Here is a 19,056-nt window from a genome sequence, read left to right on the forward strand (position 1 = left end):
ATATGGAAAGTGTACACCCAAAGTCAGTTTGGCAACACCCCCAATTTTCTTTACGGACTCCCAAAACCATGACCCTCCCCCCCCCCCCAGCCCCCAGCAGTCTCCAATTGGGTGGCTGGCAGTGGGATAGGATCAAAACGGCCATACTTAAAACACCAACTGGTACTTTCTGAAACTGATGCATGCACAACCTGGCATATTAAAAGCTAAGCCATGAGGAAAATAGAAATAAGCTTCACTGTACAATCAACAAAACTCACGCTTAAAAAAATGAGAAAGACAGAAACTCTGGCTTCTTTATAAAGAGGCATGATGTGTTTTTTTTTCTTCTAAAAATAAATATGGATAAAATATGCCCCCTGGTGAAAAAATAAAAACTTAGTTCCACTTCTAGAAAAAAAAAATAACCAAGGAGTTTTGGCTGGGGGGTATTTTAGTAAAAACTTCTTTTGTTAGGACCCCCTGGGCAATGAAATGCAAGTTTTACTTAAGGAGAGAATTTTTCCTTGAATCCATTATCTCATCTTCATTGCCTCAGGCCACCACCATTACCTCCAAAACCTGTGTCAGGTTTTTCTTTTTACAGAGACTATTCACAATCCCTGCAATTTATTTACCATCACCATTTCACAGATAGAAAGACTGAGGCTAAGGAAAGTTTGGAAGTTGGGTGAAGACTAAGGTGACCAGACGTCCCGCTTCTGGCGGGACAGTCCCGATTTTTAACAATTTGTCCCGCGTCCCGTGGCATTTTTAAAAAGTCCCGATTTTTGGAAAGAATGCACGACAAGCTAGGGAACAGCGGGAGAACGGGAAGGGAATATACGGTTTTCGGCGGCCATGCGGCTACTTAGCCAGGATATGAGTTTTATATTATTTTTGTTAATTTTATAATGTTAAACTTTAATAATAACAAATAATTGTTGAGAACTGATTATCGAGAACTGCTTATCAAAGTTCGCATTGTTGATCAGTTGTTAGAATTCGACCACCATTGTTTGGACTTAATGAACAAAGGCATTTTTGGGGATTGGCAACGATGAAAACATTTTGTAACTGTCTCTCAGACGATACACATCGTACTGCGTGCTAGTAAACTAGTTAAACAAGTGATGTCATTACAACTCAGCTATTCAGATAATTTAGGTAAGTAATTTATTTATTTATTTCATAAATACATAAATTTTCTTGAATTTAGCAGACAGTACTCGTATTATTTATATTTTATAGTGGCGGCAAAAAGTCTAGCGCCGGCCTTGAAAGTGACACTTACGACTTACGTTACGGCAAATTCATGACCTTTTAAACAACGACAGCAATCTACTAAAAAAAATTCACTCAAATGAGAAATATGCCAAAGAATAAAATAATACTATACATAATTTTTTATTTATTATATTTGTAAATTATACTTATGTTGAAATTTAAAACAATATATTACAATACTATTTTTGCGTTCTATGAAAATTTTTGTTGCTCCATATAGACCAAATTTTTAATCAAGAACACCCCCCCCCAACCCCACCCCCCGGTCAACGGTGTCCCGCTTTACCAATGTTAAAATCTGGTCACCTTAGTGAAGACCTCATAGGGCCCCTTATCTCCTGACTCTCAACCATTTCCCTAAAATTTACATTAGGCCACTTTTCCCATCTCCATCTGCAGGAGAGCTAAGTTAGCATCTTAGAGCTGATGAAGGGTCTTGCTAATGGAGTCAGGGAATGCTTGGATTAGTCCATGACTGAGGATTAGTCTCACCCACCTGGACTAGGAGTTAAGACTTGTAATGCACTAAGTAGAGCCTATGGACCTTCTTGCAAAGCAAAATTAGGCGCTGGGGAGCAGTAAACCAGGCCCCACCCCTGCCCAGCGTGATGCAGGGTCAGCCTAGGGTCTCAAATCCCCTGGCACATCACGGGGTTTGTTACTGTCAGAAGAACCATGACCCGTGACATGCAGCAGGGTCCCAAGGTGAAGGATCCTGGCTCCAGTGCTTTCCAGATGGGCTTGCCACCTCAGGCTGTGCTATGGGAAGGGGTACTTGGCAAGGAAACCCCAAGGACTGATGTGATTAGGATCATACCCCAAGATATACACATGCTGTGCTCAACAAGGGCTAGGGGCAGAGGTGACTTGAGACCAGTTGGTTGAGTGAAGAAGAGAGTGCCAGCACCCAGAAAGTAAAACCAGGGCTCCATCAAACCCCATGGTTCAGAAACACTGCCCATCACTGAGCTTGCAGCTAGGCGCTGAGATCTCTGGGTCAGGTTTCTAGGTGGTCTTTCTGTGAGCCAAGCAAGTGGGGTGGGGCAGGGGCCAGGTTTGGGTGGGCTAAGGCCCCTGAGGTCTGAGCGCAGGGTGAAATCTGAGTCTCCAAGTGTTCCCAACCTATGGAAGCTGTCACACCCAGCCTGAGCTGCACTACCAATATTCTTTGAATAAAATTAGTTGGTTGGGCTTCTAGTGTCTCCCACTAGACTGTACACTAGTACGGGAGAGGTGGACATGTCTGGGGGCTTTTTCATCTCTGTACTACCACAGCACAGGGCCTGAATATGTGCCCTCAGTCAGAGTTGCACTGAGAATCCTGCTAGGGCCACTTCTTTGGCTCCCCTCACCCCACTCTCTTCTGTTTCTCTGCTCCCTAAATTGTGCTGAGAGATGATTAAAGCCAGAAGAAAAGGATTTAGAAGATGTTTCCAAAGTGATTCCCCTAAGAATCTTGGCAGTACAGAGCTGACCTAGTGCACTTAAAAGGCATAAGGGCCAAGTTTCATTCCTCCTCATCCTGCCTTCCACCCTCCAGGCTCTCAGTACCCCATTGTGTAAAGCCTGAGGGAATCTAGATCTTCTTTCAAAGAATTATGTCCAGCACCCCCTTGTGGTGGACAAGCTGGTATTCCAGGTCTGAGGAAGGCAAGAGGCCATGAGAAAGGAGCAGGCTTCCTGGAGCTGTCCAGGGCCTTTCTCAAACAAGAAGGCCAAAATTTGTGCCAAGAAATAAGTGTTCTTTGGAAAATCGTGATTTGACAAAGTTATGTGCTCAGTCCTCTGATTCCTGGTCAGGCCGAGATGTGACTGCATGAGAATAGTAGTTAAAAGTTCAGTACTGGAAAGTCCTATGCCAAGAAGGTACCCTGGCAGCCTCCTGCCACCCACTTTACCATGGGAGCATGTCACTGACATGTACTTTATCACATGTCACTGGCATCTGGCTTTCCACATATCTGAGGGCCTGGTCAAGGTGGCCATCATTTCATAGCTCTCCTGGTCAAAAAGGCCATGAACCCCATCAGACAAGTTAGAGCAAATATTGCCCTGGAAATGAGTGGAGCAGTGGAGACTCGCATCATCGCAGAACTGCCAAGTGGTCATCTAGTGTCTATTCTTCCTCCAGAAACAAGAAACTCAGTGTCTCTAAGACAGCCAACTTGTCTTTCTAGCCTCTATAAGTAGACTGCCAGTGGCAGAGATTAGTGTAACTATCCCATCTCCTATTCCAAATACTTGCCAACACTTGTTGGTGACCACAGGTCAGTGTCCCTTTGTGGGCATTTGTTTAACTCATCTGGAAATGGTTTGTTGTGAGGATCTGATGACCACGTGGGTGTAGTAATCACTTGATAAACTGTGAAGTCATGATAAAACACGGGGGAAAGAAAACTGAGCTGGGGATAAAAAGATCTGGGGACCAAGTGTGACTCTGTCCAAGACTCAGGTGTGCTCTTGTGCAAGTCTCTTCACTTCCCCATCTTTCAATGATGTGGGTGGGACTAGAGGAATTTCTAATGGCCTTTCTGGGATAAGTTTTTTTTAAAAAAGATGGTAGTTGGAGAACTGTCTCTTTTTGAGATCATAAATTCTTTTCTAAGAGCCAAGACATCTCTTTCCACTTTACAATCCCAATGCAACCCGTGTGGTGGTCTTTGTTACACTGGCATCTTTGTGATCTGCTGCAAGAGAAAGATTTCCAGGATGTAACACAGAAAGCTGCTTCAAAGAAATGGGAACAGAGAGAGTATGGTGGACAGCAAGCCCTGACCACAGGTGTCACCTGAGAAATGGCTGCAGGAACAGGCTATGCAGCCTGAGGAAGAGAAGAATGAGAAGAGCTATGTCTTCAGATGTTTAGAGGGGAGATTTCATTAGTAGTGAGTACAAAGCAAAGGGAGCTGAAGAACTAGCATCCAAGGGCAGAAGCTATGGGGAGTTTGCTTTCTCCTATTCTAAGGAGTGGCTATTAGACTATCAGAGCTACTGGAGCTGGGTGGGCTCACCCCCTGGGTTGAGGGTTAATGTGGAGAGTGGGTTGCCCTCTGATGACTAGTCTCTTCCTTCCCAAATCAGATGATTTGTGTTCTCTGAGCTGTGGTGAGATCAAGCATATTTTTTATAGTACCTAGTACAGATTTGTGTACACAGTTGGGCTTAACTGAATGAGTGAATGAATCTTTCTTTCTTCATATAACAGGGAAGGCCTGTAATGGGTTGTTATCTCTGGCCCCTAACACTAGGGAAATGATGGCGTCCCTTAGTAAAATATTTTTGCATGTAAATAACACTTAAGTCTACACAACAGTTGTCAAACAGTGAGTCCCTGACAGAAGCCAGTGACCAACCTGGAAACATTTTTCTGGTAATCGTTTTCCTACAGAACTCAGAGCTTCAAAAGGAAGGCATTCAAATACTCTCCTAGACTGTTGCAGCTGGAAAGAACTTTCAAGATCACAGAATTCAACCCTTTCATTTCCCAGATGGTGAAGCTGAGGTGCCAGCCGAGAGGGTGAAGAGAGGGGAGTGCTTTCCCTGGCCCAAGGCCTGGTACATAGTAGAAACCAACCAGAGCTTTGCTACCTGCCTGATTGACAATGGGCCAAGCAAAGCAATGACAGAGTAGCGGGGAGAAATCAGCCTTTGCTACCACCTAGGCAAGACAGTAGGACCCAAATTAGATGCAGGAGTGGCTGGAGGTAAGAAAGCTGTGTAGTCAGGAGCTGGAAATAAGACTGTGTGGTCAGAAAGGGAGAAAGCAGGAAAGAGGGGCGGGGGGGGGGGGTGGGCATTCACTATCTTTCTTCCAACACAGCCAAAGCACCCAAGGTTGCTTGTGCTCAGGGGCTTCCTTCAAGGACAGGAGGAGATCCTTCAAGAGAAAACGCTTACAGATCAGGTGTGGCCTTGAGGGTGAGACGCTGTTTGCTGTTGAGTTAGAGAAGGTTCAAAAGCCGGCAGGGACCCAGGGCCTTGGCCAGCACAGCAGGGTTAACACTTTTGGCCAAGTCTGGCAGCTGCTGGGCCTCTGTGGGGCAAATGTGACCCTTGCAGCTGACACAGAGGCAGTTGGGGAAGCCAAAGTTCTTCAGGGGTCCTGGAGACAAAAGATTGGCTCAGTGTTGCCACCCCATGGATCTGCATCATTTTTTTTTTCTTAAGTTGGGTTTCCTTTTACCTGAGAAGCCTGATGGAACAGACTGGCAATGCCCTCAATTTTTAATGATGTATGAGGTACAGAAGGTTTTTTTGTGGCACATTCAGAGAGAGTCTTTTCTGGATTTCCTAGGGGAATGATTCCAGAAAGAGCTCTACCATTATGGTGTAGTCTGAGGGCAAGGTTTCTTTTGAGAGTCCTTCTGCACCCCTGAAACCCCAATCACTCAAAAGCTATCCTCACAAGTCACTTTGCAATTCCCAAGTCCCTTCGCTTCGTAACTCAACACTGACCCTTCATTCTGTTCCAGTGCTGCTTGTGGTGACTCAGGTAGAAGTTGCTTCACTTTTGGATTCTGTCCCTATAATTGAATTGTAAATTCCTCAAGATCATGCACATTTTGAGGGGGTGACAAATTCTAGAGGAATCACACTGAAACATATATTCAACCATTTATTCAATAAATATTTATTGAGCACCTACTAGGTGTCATACATTGTTCTTGGTCCCTGGGAAACAGCACTGAACAAAACAGACTAAAGTTCTTTTTTTATAGAGCTCATACTCCAGTGGGACAAATAGACAATAAATAAAATATTGGTCTTGTATCCTGTTCTAGTAGCTTTTCTGTAAATTCCTTGGAATTTTCTACAAAGACATTCATATTGCCTGTGAATATGGATAGTTTTTTCCCCCCATTCCATTCTATTTACTTTCCATTTTGAAGGCTTTCATATCTTTTCCTTGCATTAGTGCATTGACTAAGACCTTGGGTATGATGTCTAATAGGAGTGATGACAGTAAACATCCTTGTTATGATCCCAATCTTAGAGGGAAACATTCAATTCTCTCACCATTAATTATGTTACGGGTGTTTTGTTATTGTTATTGTTATAAATATCCTTTTTCAAGAAGAGAAAGCTTCCTTTTATTCCTAGTTTGCTCAGAGCTTTATTATGAATGGATGTGCTATCATGTGGTTTTTCTTCTTTAGGCTGTTAATGTGATGGGTTACATCAATTTATTTTTGAATGTTGAACCAACTTTGCATTGCCAGAATAAACATCACTGAGTTTTTATATATTACATGATCAATTTGTTAATATTTTGTTAAAGATTTTCACACTATATTCATGAGGGATGTTGGGTTTTGGTTTAGTTTAAGGTTTTTCTTATACCATTTTGTCTGGATTTGGTGTCAGAGTAATGCTGGTATCATACAATAATATGGGAAATGTCTCTCATCTTATATTTTTTGGAAGAGTTTTTATAGCATTGGTATTGCATATTCCTTAAAAGTTTGATAGAAATAAAAAAGAATTAATGTGGCTTTATTTGTGGGACAATTTTTAATTCAGAATTCTATTCAATTCATTTAATAGATATAGGACTTCCAGTTTTCTATTTATTTATTTTTAAATATATTTTATTGATTTTTTACAGAGAGGAAGAGAGAGGGATAGAGAGTTAGAAACATCGATGAGAGAGAAACATCGATCAGCTGCCTCTTGCACACCCCCTACTGGGGATGTGCCCGCAACCAAGGTACATGCCCTTGACCGGAATCGAACCTGCGACCCTTGAGTCCGCAGGCTGACGCTCTATCCACTGAGCCAAACCGGTTTCGGCTCTATTTATTTTTAAGAAATGTTGAGTTAATTTGTATCTTTCAAGTAATATGACTACTTCATGTAAATTGTGAAATTTATGGGCATAGTGTGTAGTTGGTTTCTTATTATCCTGTTAATGTCTGTGGTATATTGTCATTTTAAATAGTTGCCTGATATTACATTAAAGTATCATAATTTATTTAACCATTCTGTTACTATTGAATTTTTAGGTTACTTCAGTTTTATCACCATTATAAATATAATCAATATATCTGAATGTACATCTTCATAGAGACATATGTGTTCTTTAAATAAATCCTAGAAGCAGACTTTATATTTCTGTCTATCGATGCATAAAAATTACTCCTAAACTCAGTGGTTTAAAACAGCAAATGTTTATTATCTCAGTTTGTGTAGGTCTGGAATGTAAGCTGGCTTGACTGGGTCCTTTGGCTCAGAATCTCTCACAAGCCTGCAATCAAGTGTTGGCTGGTGCTACAGTAATCTCAAGCTTGTCTGGGAGAGGTTCCACTTCCCAGATCACTTAATGATTGTAGGCAGTCTTTCATTCCTTCAAGGCCATTGGACTGAGGGCCTCAGCTCTTCACTAGCTGGCCGCTGACCAGATGCCACTGATGATGCCCTCAGTTCTTTGCCACATGAGCCTCCCTATAGGGTAGCTCAAAACATGGCAGCTAACTTCCATCTGAGAAGCAAGAGAGTGAGAGATCAGGAGAGGGATAGCAAGACAGAAGCCACAGGCTTTTTGTACCTAATCTTGGAAGTGGCATCCTATCACTTTTGTCATATTCTAATTATTGGAAATGAATCACCAGGTTTGGCCCAATCTCAAGGACCGAGAATTACACAAGGACATAAATACAAGAAGGTGAGGGTGTTTAGGGGGGCATTTTAGAGACTGCCTAGCAAGGGATGTTGCTTGAGAAGGTATGTAGAATCCTTTCATTGTTAGTCTGTAAAGAATTGTGATTATGGATTCAATTCCAGCTCTTTGTTCCTGTTCTTCAAATGCTCAGTTTTAAAAGATTTTTAAAAATAAAAATGTGTAAATAGAAAATATTCATAAAGTATGTGTAGATAAAAATAATAGCAATTCAATGAACACCCATGTAATTACCACTTTTTATTTTCAAAACAGCATCCCTTTCCTTTCCCTCTCAGGACTAACCACTATTGTATTTTTTGCTTATTGTTTATTATTCCCTTGATTTTAAAAAAATAATTAACTGTGTTTATGTTTAAACAACATATTGCTTAGTTTTGTTTGCTTTTGAACATTGTATTTTACTGGGAGAGGTTCTGCATTTATTATTGTGACTTTTTTTGCCAAAAGTGATACTCTTCCCTGGGCGGTTTGGCTCACTGGTTGGAGCACCGGCCCACAGACTGAAGGGTCAACAGTTCAATTCCGGTCAAGAACACGTACCTTGGTTGCAGGTTTGATCTTGGCTCCGGTCAGGGCATATGTGGGAGGCAGCCAATCGATGTGTCTCTTCTCTCTCTCTCTCTCTCTCTCTCCTCCCTGCATTCCATTCTCTCTAAAAATCAATGGGAAAAATATCCTCAGGTGAGAATTTTAAAAAAAAGGGTGATACTCCCAAGATTCATCTCTATCAATGATTTTTCAAATACTGTTCTGCAAGAAGCACACTGGTGTACCACAAGAATTTTTAAAACATGCAATACCTGACTATTTAGTCAGGGGCACTGACCTCTTTTCCCTTAGATTGTCAAATGAAAAAATGACAACAGCCAACTCAACAATAGTTGTCTGGTGTGAATGAATCAAAATTATACCTATTTTTGTCAGATCAACAAAAAATAATATATTTTTGGTGTGAGGCAAAATTTTAGTAATTAGTTTATGTGTGCCATGAGATGAAAAAGGTTGGAAATTGCTGATCTATATTATTGCATTATAACTGTATTTCATTTATTTTCTCTGCTATATAGGATCCCAGTGTTATGCATCTATTATCATTTATTAATGCTTCCTACTGGTAGTGAACATTTGCCATAACCAACATGTGGTTATGAATATTCCTGTATATGTGTATGTCTCCAGGTGTATATGTGCATGGGTTTCTCTTGGAGATGAACATTGCCATTCTGGTGGGTGTATGTTATGGACTCTATTGTGTTCCCAAAAAATTCATATGTTGAAGTCCTAACCCACAGTACCTCCTAATATGACCATATTTGGAGACAAGTTCTTCAAAGAAGTAATTACTAGTAATGTAAAATGAGGTCGTTAGGGTGGGCCCTTAACCAATGTGACTGGTGTCCTTATAAGAAGGGGATATTAGAATACAAACACACACAAACTGAAGGGTGACTATAGGAGGAAGACACAGTGAGAAGATAGTCATCTGCAAGACAAAGAAGCCTCTGGAGAAACTGAACCTTGATCTTGGACTTCCAGCTTCCAAGACTGTGAAACAACAAATTTCTGTTGTTAAAGTCACACAGTCTGTAGCATTTTGTTATGGCAGCCCTAGGCAACTGGTAGAGTGGGTATTTTGCTGTGATTGTAATTGGCATTTATTGAGTTTGAGGATCTTTTTAAATGTTTATGGACTATTTGGCTTCATCCCCCATGAAATGTCTAGTAATGTCATTTACCCACTTGTTGTTGGGTTGTCTTTTCCTTTTTAGTTCGTTGAGCACTTTTCCTTATCTATTCCAGACTTTAATTATTTGGCTATGTATGTATTGCAACCTATATCTTCCATAGTGTGGCATCTCTTTTCACTCTCTTAATTTTTTACCATCCTCACTGATCTATGTTAGAATACCTTGAATTCTTTTATAGATTTTAATCATGAATACTTGTGAACTTACTGCCAATTCAAAAACTACATCATTCTTGATCATTTAAATTCTCCTATGGCCTTATCACCTATTCCATCCTCTGCCATTCATTTCCTCAAAACAATAATAGTAGCTAACACTTGTATGACTCTCACTACATGCCAGGTATTGTTTTACACACTATAACTGTATTAACTTATAACCTTATCATAACCCTGTGAATGAATTATGCTTTACACACAAGGCCACTGAAGCACAAAGAGGTCAAGTTATTTGCCAAAGTCATGCCAGCGTTTGGTGACAAAGTCAGAATTTGAACCCAGGCACTCTGCTTCTTCTTTTTTTTTTTTTAATTTCTTTATTGATTAAGGTGTCACATATTTGTCCTCATCCCCCCATTCCCATCCCACACCCCTCCCCATGGATGCCCCAACCCTCTGTTGAACTTAAGCATTGGTTAGGCTCATATGCATGCACACAAGACCTTTGGTTGATCTCTCCCCCCTCCCCCCACCCTCCCCTATCCTCCCTCTGAGGCCCGATAGTCCGATCGATGCCTCCTTGTTTCTGGTTCTGTTCTTGTTCATCAGTCTATGTTGTTCATCATTTCCCCTAGATGAGCGAAATCCTGTGTCACTAGAGATATACTTAAAAGAATTGAATGTGCGACGAGCAATAATAGTTATGCTGACAGGAAAATGAATCAGTCTGTAGTGAGTTTCTTTCTGGTCCAACAGTTCTTTTGAGACCCAATATCAATGTCCACCAGTTCCTTATGAGTACATGTCGGCACTGACCCCTCAGCTCTGGATGGTGGACAAATGGTGGTAATGCAGGTCCGACTCCCTCTGGTTTGGTCTCGGCCGGATCCAGGGGCACGGCTTCACCCGGATCCAGGGGCCCACGGCTTCACCCGGACCCGGGATCCAGCCTCACCCGGATCTAGGGGCACACGGCCTCGCCCAGACCCAGGATTCAGCTGCATCCGGACCCAGGGGCGCATGGCCTCACCCGGACCCAGGGGCGCGTGGCCTCTCCCAGACCCAGGGTCGCGTGGCCTCACCCGGATCCAGGGGCCCACGGCCTCTCCCGGACCCGGGACCCAGGCTCACCCGGATCCAGGGGCCCACGGCCTCACCCGGACCCGGGACCCAGGATCACCCGGATCCAGGGGCCCACGGCCTCACCCGGACCCGGGACCCAGGATCACCCGGATCCAGGGGCCCACGGCCTCACCCGGACCCGGGACCCAGGCTCACCCGGATCCAGGGGCCCACGGCCTCTCCCGGACCCGGGACCCAGGATCACCCGGATCCAGGGGCCCACGGCCTCACCCGGACCCGGGACCCAGGCTCACCCGGATCCAGGGGCCCACGGCCTCACCCGGACCCGGGACCCAGGCTCACCCGGATCCAGGGGCCCACGGCCTCACCCGGACCCGGGACCCAGGCTCACCCGGATCCAGGGGCCCACGGCCTCACCCGGACCCGGGACCCAGGCTCACCCGGATCCAGGGGCCCACGGCCTCACCCAGACCCGGGGCCACACTCTGCTTCTTAATAGTTCTGCCAGATTGCTCATTGCTAATCATTATTCAAAATTTAGTTTCTTATTTAATTGCCTGTTAAATTTTTTGTTACATATTTATGAATGCCTAAATATTTAGTTTTCCTTGTTTTATTACTTTTATTAAAAAGGCGCCATACCATATGTTGTCTCAGTAAATAACATATGGGATTATTTTGATGAACAGAAGTTCTTTATTGTAGCATATTTAATTTTTTCAGTCTTTTCCCTTATGGTTTGTATTTATTTGTATCTTGTTTAGCTATCTTTCCTTAGAAAGTTTTAGTCATTGCTTCAGGTAGTGCTGGATTAGGTCATTGCAATAATTTACTTGTTAATATTGTATAGTATAAAATTTTAACTGAGTGAGTTGAATAAAGTAATCCTGAGAATTTTCAAGGTAAAATACTAAGAAATATTTTATTACTCTTTTCTGTTACTTTAAAAAAACACCTGTCCTTAATTGTGTTTTACTTAATATATTTTTTAATAGCCTTGACTAGAATCTGAGGCAAAACTTGAAAGCACGGTAATTTAAAGCAAGATGGGATTAACTTGGGGATATTGGAAAGACTTTATAGTTAGTCTATTATGAAAATTAGTAAGCATAGAGTCTAAGACAAGTAATTCATATTTATATAAAGACTAATATTTTATTTTTCATCATTGAACATTTTAAATTTGTATATACAACAGAGAATTGGGAGATAATATTAAGAGAAAGAAAAAAAGAAGAAAGAAAGAAAGGAAAGAAGGAAGGAAGGAAGGAAGGAAGGAAAAATAACCATTGAGGATAGTTAAAATATCTGGACAGTAGTCCTAACTGATTTATGTCATTCCAAAAGAATACTGTATTAGAAATCTGCCTGTTCTAACATAGAAATGTGATTTTCTTAATCTGGGATATTTGCATATAGACCAAATAACTCTTCTGGGGGTAGCTTAAAGGGATTTGTAGGTATATATTTGCAATCTTAGTACTGATGAACATTTCTTGAAAATATATTTCTTAATTTATTTTTTTTTGCCCTGCTTTGCTACGCAAGTATTCTATTTGACTCTTCAGCATCTACCATTTCAATTAAGCAAGTTGAATTTTTACCGCTCATGAAGCAACCATGTCAGGAGAATCACAGAATCAGATATACAAATGCATAAGCAGTGAGGGGAGGGGAGTTCAATCGAGTACATCAATTATAATGGTGGTTAAACAAATATATATATATATGATCAAATTTCAAAGAACTGTATACCAAAATAAAAAAGCCTGCATGTAAAAAATGTTGAAATCTGAATAATATCTGTAGTTTAGTTAATAGTATCATACCAATGTCAGTTTCCCCATTTTGATAATTGTACTATGGTTAGGTAACTATTAACATTCGGGAAGCTGAGTGAAGAGTACAAGAGCTCTCTGTAAAATCTACTTCTAAGTCCTCAAAAGGAGCTTGCCCACACCGTTGAACTCCTATCGGTCGCACAGGACCCTGTTTAGCATTGTTCTGAGCACAGAGGAGGCAACGCTGAGAGACTGAGGCACACAAGGAGGGTAGACAGGCAATTAGGTAGTACCTGCCTAACAAAGCTTCTAGGGCAGCCTTTCATAAATGAGTGAGTTCATGCTGCTGGAGGACTACCTTATGGGCTAACTGTTCTGGGACATAGACCCTATGATCTGGGAGTATCCACCAGCCTCCTATTGTTCTCTTGCACCCTTCTTTCTGGGCCCATTTCTCTTCCTGAGGAGTGTACTTTGGAGGTTCAGGTAATTCGGAGGCCAACATGATCCGTGCCTGTGCTGCTTGTTCTTTAGCAGCCAGCTTGGCTGCGGTATCAGCACGCTGGTTTCCTTCTGATACTGCGTCTTTCCCTTTCTGGTGACCTTTGCAATGGATGGCGGCTATTTCCTTGGGCTCCCAGACTGCTTCAAGTAACTTTAAAATCTCATTCTAATTTTTGATTCCTTTTCGTCCTGCTGTCAAGAGCCCCCTTTCCTTATATATGGCCCCATGGACATGCAGGGTAGCAAAGGCATAGCGCGAGTCAGTGTAGATGTTGGCACACTTATTCTTACTGAGTTCTAGGGCTCTTACTAGGGCCCAAAGTTCTTCCCTCTGTGCTGACCATCCTTCAGGCAGGGCCTGTGCTTCAAAGTTTGATACCACTGCATATCCGGCTCGTATTTTTCCTTCATCTAAGAAGCTGCTGCCGTCTGTGAACAATACCAAGTCTGTGTTTTGCAGGAGCCTATCCCTTAGATCTGGCCGGCTGGAATAAACCTCCTCTAGGACTTCCAGGCAATCATGCTCAGGGGCTCCCTCAGCAACAGGTAGAAAGTTGGCAGGATTAAGTGTTCTCACTGCTTCTAATCGGACCCTAGGATTCTCACATAACAACCCTTGATACCGAGTCATTCGAGCATGAGTCAGCCAGTGCTGCCCCCTTGCTTCCATCAGGGTGACCACAGCATGAGGTACTTTTACATTTAAGTTTTGTCCTAAGGTAAGCTTATCCACTTCCTTGATTAATAATGCCGTGGCTGCAAGGGCCCTGAGGCACGGGGGCCACCTGGAGGAAACTGGGTCAATCCACTTGGAGAGATAGGCTACTGGTCTTTGCCAGGGTCCAAACTCCTGGGTTAGAACTCCCAGGGCTACCCCGCTGTTCTCGTGAACAAAAAGATTAAAGTCTTGTGTCACATCTGGTAGCCCTAGTGCTGGGGCCTCGGTGAGCTTTGCCTTTATGGTGATGAAGGCTTTCTCCTGTTCCGGACCCCAGTCAATGGGTGCCTTCTCTTCTCCTCTTAAAGCTTCATAGAGAGGCTTGGCCAGGTCTGAAAACCCTGGGATCCAAATTTGACAGAATCCTGCCACTCCCAGGAATTCCCAAATCTGCCGCCGGGTGCTAGGGACTGGGATGGCACATACTGCCTGCTTCCTTTCAGTCCCTAGCCTTCATTTTCCTTGGGTGATCTGCAAGACTAGATACTTGACTTCTTTCTGACAAATCTGTGCCTTTTTCTTAGACACCCGATAACCTATTTCAGTTAGTAGTCTCAGAAGGGCTCGTGTTCCCTCCCAGCACTGAGCTCGTGTGGAGCTGGCCAGTAGGAAGTCGTCTACATATTGGAGTAGAACAGACCCCAAGTCCTGTCCTGGGAACTTAGACAGATCAGATGCTAGTGCTCCACTAAAAAGAGTAGGGGGGTTCTTGAACCCTTGTGGCAGTCTGGTCCAGGTGAACTGCTCCTTGGCCCCTGTAGTTGGGTTTTCAAATTCGAAAGCAAAGAGATGCTGAATGGAAGGAGCTAATCTAAGGCAGAAAAAGGCATCTTTCAGATCTAGGCATGTAAACCATTCCGCTTCTGATGGGATGAGTCCAAAAGAGTGTAGGGTTCGGCAGTGCTGAATGCAAGGTTATAACAGCCTCATTAACAGCCCGTAGATCCTGCACCGGGTGGTAGTCTTTAGTCCCAGACTTTTTGACAGGCAAGAGAGGCGTGTTTCATGGAGACCTGCATCGTTTAACAAGTCCCCACTGGAGCAGCCGGCCTAAGTGGACCTGGATTCCTAGGCGTGCTTCCCTTGGAATTGGATATTGGAGGATTTTAACAGGCTGTGCCCCAGGCTTTAACTTGATTAGCACTGGGGCGTGGTCCTTAGCCAGGCCTGGAGGATTCCCTTCTGCCCAGATCAGCGGGAATTACTTCTCTAATTCAGGTTCTAATGGTGAGGCCTTTGTCTGGGGGGTATAAAGTCTCCATTCTTCCTCCCTCAGCACTGCTAAGGACAGGATCATTGGGGAGGTTTCCTCACCTAGGCTAAGCTGTGCTGAGCCATCTGGAGCAAAAGTGATTTCTGCCCCCATTTTGGCTAAAAGGTCTCTACCCATTAGAGGCACTGGACAGTCTGTCAAGTATAGGAATTCATGAATTACTTGATGACCGCCAAGTTGGCATTGGCGAGGGTGGCAGAATGGTCTATGGGTCTGGTCCCCAGTAGCTCCAATAATGGTGACCTCCTTTCCTGAGAGGCGCTACTTTCTGAGGGACTACTGAGTGCTCAGCTTCCGTATCAACCATAAAGTCCACAGTCTGGCCCCCAATTTTCATTCTGACCATGGGCTCGTGGGGGCCTAGCTGAAAAGAGCCCGGTCTGTCCTAGTCAGAATCAGCCATTGCTAGCCCAATGAGATCTGCTTCAGGTGGCTCTGGCTGATAGCGACTGGGTGGAAAAGGGGGCCCAGTCTTTTTACTTTGCTGTTTGGGACATTCATTTTTCCAGTATCCTGTTTCCTTACAATAGGCACACTGGTCTCGTCTCAGGCTCGCTCTTCCTTTTCCCCCTGGTCTGTATCCTTGCTGATCTGTCTGGGAGCCTGAGCCTCTAAAAGCCACTGCTATTATATTGGCCCTTCTTTGTATTCTCTTTTCTTCCTCCTTCCTTGCTGCACTGTCTCGATTGATGAAAACCTTGTTAGCTATCTCTAGAAGTTCAGTAGCATTCTTTCCTGCAAACCCTTCCAGTTTCTGTAATTTTCTCCTGATGTCAGGCTGGGCTTGGCCTACAAAAACGGCATTTACCATGGTTTGATTTTCTGGGGCCTCAGGTCTAAAGGGGATGTAGATCCGGTATGCCTCACATAGTCTCTCATAGAAAGCTGCTGGACTTTCGTCAGGCTTTTGGAAAACCTCAGAAATTTTAGCCATATTGGTGGGCTTCTTGGCTCTGGCCCTGACCCCCTGGAGGAAGGCCAGCCGATATCTTTCTAGCCTGGCCCTTCTGTCTTCTGAGTTCGGGTTCTAAACGGGTTCCTCATCTGGGAAGGCCTTCCTGGCTCATCTGTCTGTATCTAATATTCCTGCAGGGGCCTGAGTCTGGAGCCACTTCCGAGCCTCTGTTACTAGTCTCCTGTGCTCCTCAGTGTTAAAGAACGTGAAAAGGAGCTGCTTGCAGTCCACCCAGGTGGGCTTCTGGGTCTGGAAGATGGTTTCTAAGAGGTCTATCATAGCCTGAGGTTTTTCAGAATAAGCTGGGGTGTGATGCTTCCAATTCAAGATGTCACTGTTGTAAAGGGCTAATAATAATAGACTGGCCCTCCCTCCTGCAAGGTCCCATCTTTGCCAACTACTTTGGCACCCTGAATCTTCCTTAGAGGCATCTGACGTGCTGTTTGTGGCCTGGGCCCTTGATCGGCTGAATGCAAATGCTGCCCAACTGGCTCTGGATAGCCTGGTTGAGGAGAAACAAAGGGGGCGATGTTTCTGGACCTTTCAGACCAGCTGGGGAAGCATTTGGTGCTGCCTGTGGCACATATGGAGATGGTAAAACTAGCGGAACTTCCTCAAGAGATCCTGGCAGAACAAGGGCTTGTGTTCCCTTCTGAGAGATCTGTTTCTTTTCTCCTACTACTAAAACTTTACAGAACCGGACCCAAGGCGGCAAGGTTTGAGCAATTCCTAACCAGCTGTCTATGTAAGGGAACTGATCTGGGTGTTCGGGGTCTATCATGACTGCCCTGACCAGTCCTACATCTAAAGAGCCTTTCAGGGGCCAGCTGACCCCAAAGGCTGGCCATTCTAATTCACAGAATTTCCTCAGTGTTTTCGGGTTCATTTTAATACCATAGTCCTCAATAAAATCCTTTTCAAAATTTTCCAACATGCAATTGAGAACAGTGGGTTTACTTTGTCCCAAACCCATGATGATCGGTGGCGAGAGACAGACAAGGGTGCAGGGAAATTTACTAAAAGCCTGGAGGGTCTCCTTAAAGAAAAGATCCTTAATCAGCACAGGCAGGGGCAGGGTGGGTAAAATCTCTCCTCCCTGCAGAGCTGTGAGCCCCGACCCTGAAAGTCCCAGCCAGCCAAAAGAGACAAGAAAAGCTGCAAATACCTTTAAATCTACCCCAGAATTCCAAAATTTCAACCTAACACAGCAAAATCACAGAGCAAACCAAAGCCCTTAGTACACAAACATAGACAGAAATTTTTATCAACTATCCCTGTGATAGAGAGCAAACTAACTCAACAGCGCTGCTTGAGACTTTTGCAGACCATCACGGGTTCAACCTTCAGTAAATCAAACGTTTTAACCCGATGAGCAAACAGAAAATCAAAGTAGCTTTAGCTTTCACACAGACCAGTTAATCAGCAGATAATTATGTGCCAAGACAGACAAACATCCGTACTCACACTCTCTCAGTAGACTAGCCCAGACTGGAGCTGAGCAGATAATGCCCAACTCCCCAGATGGGCATGGGGCACTCTCGGCACCCAAGCCCCACAACAGAATTCTCGGCCTTCGTCTCAGTGAGAACCTACCTGAGGAGTTAAGACTGCGTCCAGCCCCCCTTCTTGGTAGCAAATTGGCTAGTCCCACACACAAACAAACAGAAGAGTGAACCCATAATTCCTTAATGGAATCTGAATTCACTCACCTCCGGAGTCCTGATTCCTGATTTACCTGACAAAGTCCTATGACTTCCGGGGAGGTGATCAAGCTCCCCCTTCCACTCACTTGGAGTGGGCCTGACTGACTGGGGACCTTACCTTACCAATACTGTTGACAGGTCCAGAGGTGTCCGTCCACTTTCTCCAGATGCCAGCCGGGTCCTGGGCTGAGGTCTGGGAGCGCCTGGAGTCCCGTCCCGTCCCCGCCCCTGCCCCTGGTTCAATTCTGCTAAAATCAGCAGCGTGTGCCTTCTGGAGGCCTGTTCCATGCCCCCGGGCCCCAAACCCTGTCCACTCACCAGAGGTAAGAGACAAATGCGGTTAGTTTCCTGGTTCAGGGAACGAAATGTTGCAGAAGACCAAAGAAATACCAAGCATGCTTCCTAGAGAAAGGGAGGGACTCGGTTTATTAACACTAGTGGACTCCGGGAATAATTTCCAAATCAGAGTGAAGAAACACACAGGGCTTCACTTTTTGTAACCTTCTGGGGTCTTTGTCTTGCAGATATGGTTCTGCCCCCTTTCGTGGGCTTACAGGAAGGCCCCCAGGTGTTGGGGATCCCCAGGCCATATCTGATGATCTGTCCTGGGGCCAGCGATAACGAACTCCCCCCCCCCACCCCGTCCCCGCCCAGGGCAGTGCACTGTTCACAGTTTTTACGGCCTGACGCGCCTTGCAAGACCAGTTTCCTCCTCACTTTGGCAGAAACAGCTACAATCTGCTCATCTCCCAAATGAGGATAATCACCTCTGCCTTTCATCCCTCATGGACTGCTGTGATGATTGAATGAGATAATGGAAGGGACATAATTTCGCAAGGGAGAGGTATTTAGTCTCTGAAAGGCTCAGTGAATATTTTTGCATAAAATCTGCCTCAATTTTGTACTCAAAGGGTGTTCTTTTCTGTATAATCTCTCCCAGGGTGCTGAACTGGTTCTGAAGCACTGTAATAACCAGTCACATGGACTTGCAATGATCTCAAATTGATTTTCTCTTTTACCCCCTTATTTTTATTGTTGACACTGTGGACAAAAAGGGGCTACATGCTAACCTAACTCAGAGAAGGCCTGCAAACTCATAGACCTAAAATAACCACAAAGGATGGTCTGAAATTAAACTTTTTAATTAAAAAAGCAGTTTATAGTGGGTAGTCATGTCCTAGGCCAGTA

General features: G+C 44.1%; 1 protein-coding gene across 2 annotated transcripts in view; it reads right to left on the minus strand.

Moving 5' to 3' along the window:
• Positions 1–18,140, minus strand: part of VMA21 (vacuolar ATPase assembly factor VMA21) — a 29,826-nt gene extending 11,686 nt beyond the window's left edge. Inside the window, exon 1 of one of the 2 annotated variants that reach the window (XM_079764711.1) lies at positions 17,992–18,140. The gene's annotated coding sequence lies outside the window, so the exon portion shown is untranslated. Of the gene's footprint in view, positions 1–17,986 lie in introns of both variants that reach the window. The other variant, XM_079764714.1, reaches the window with a different exon arrangement.
• Between the last annotated feature and the right edge of the window lie 916 nt (positions 18,141–19,056).

Source organism: Cnephaeus nilssonii (genome assembly GCF_951640355.1).
Source record: "Cnephaeus nilssonii genome assembly, chromosome: X".
Lineage (NCBI taxonomy): Eukaryota > Metazoa > Chordata > Mammalia > Chiroptera > Vespertilionidae > Cnephaeus > Cnephaeus nilssonii.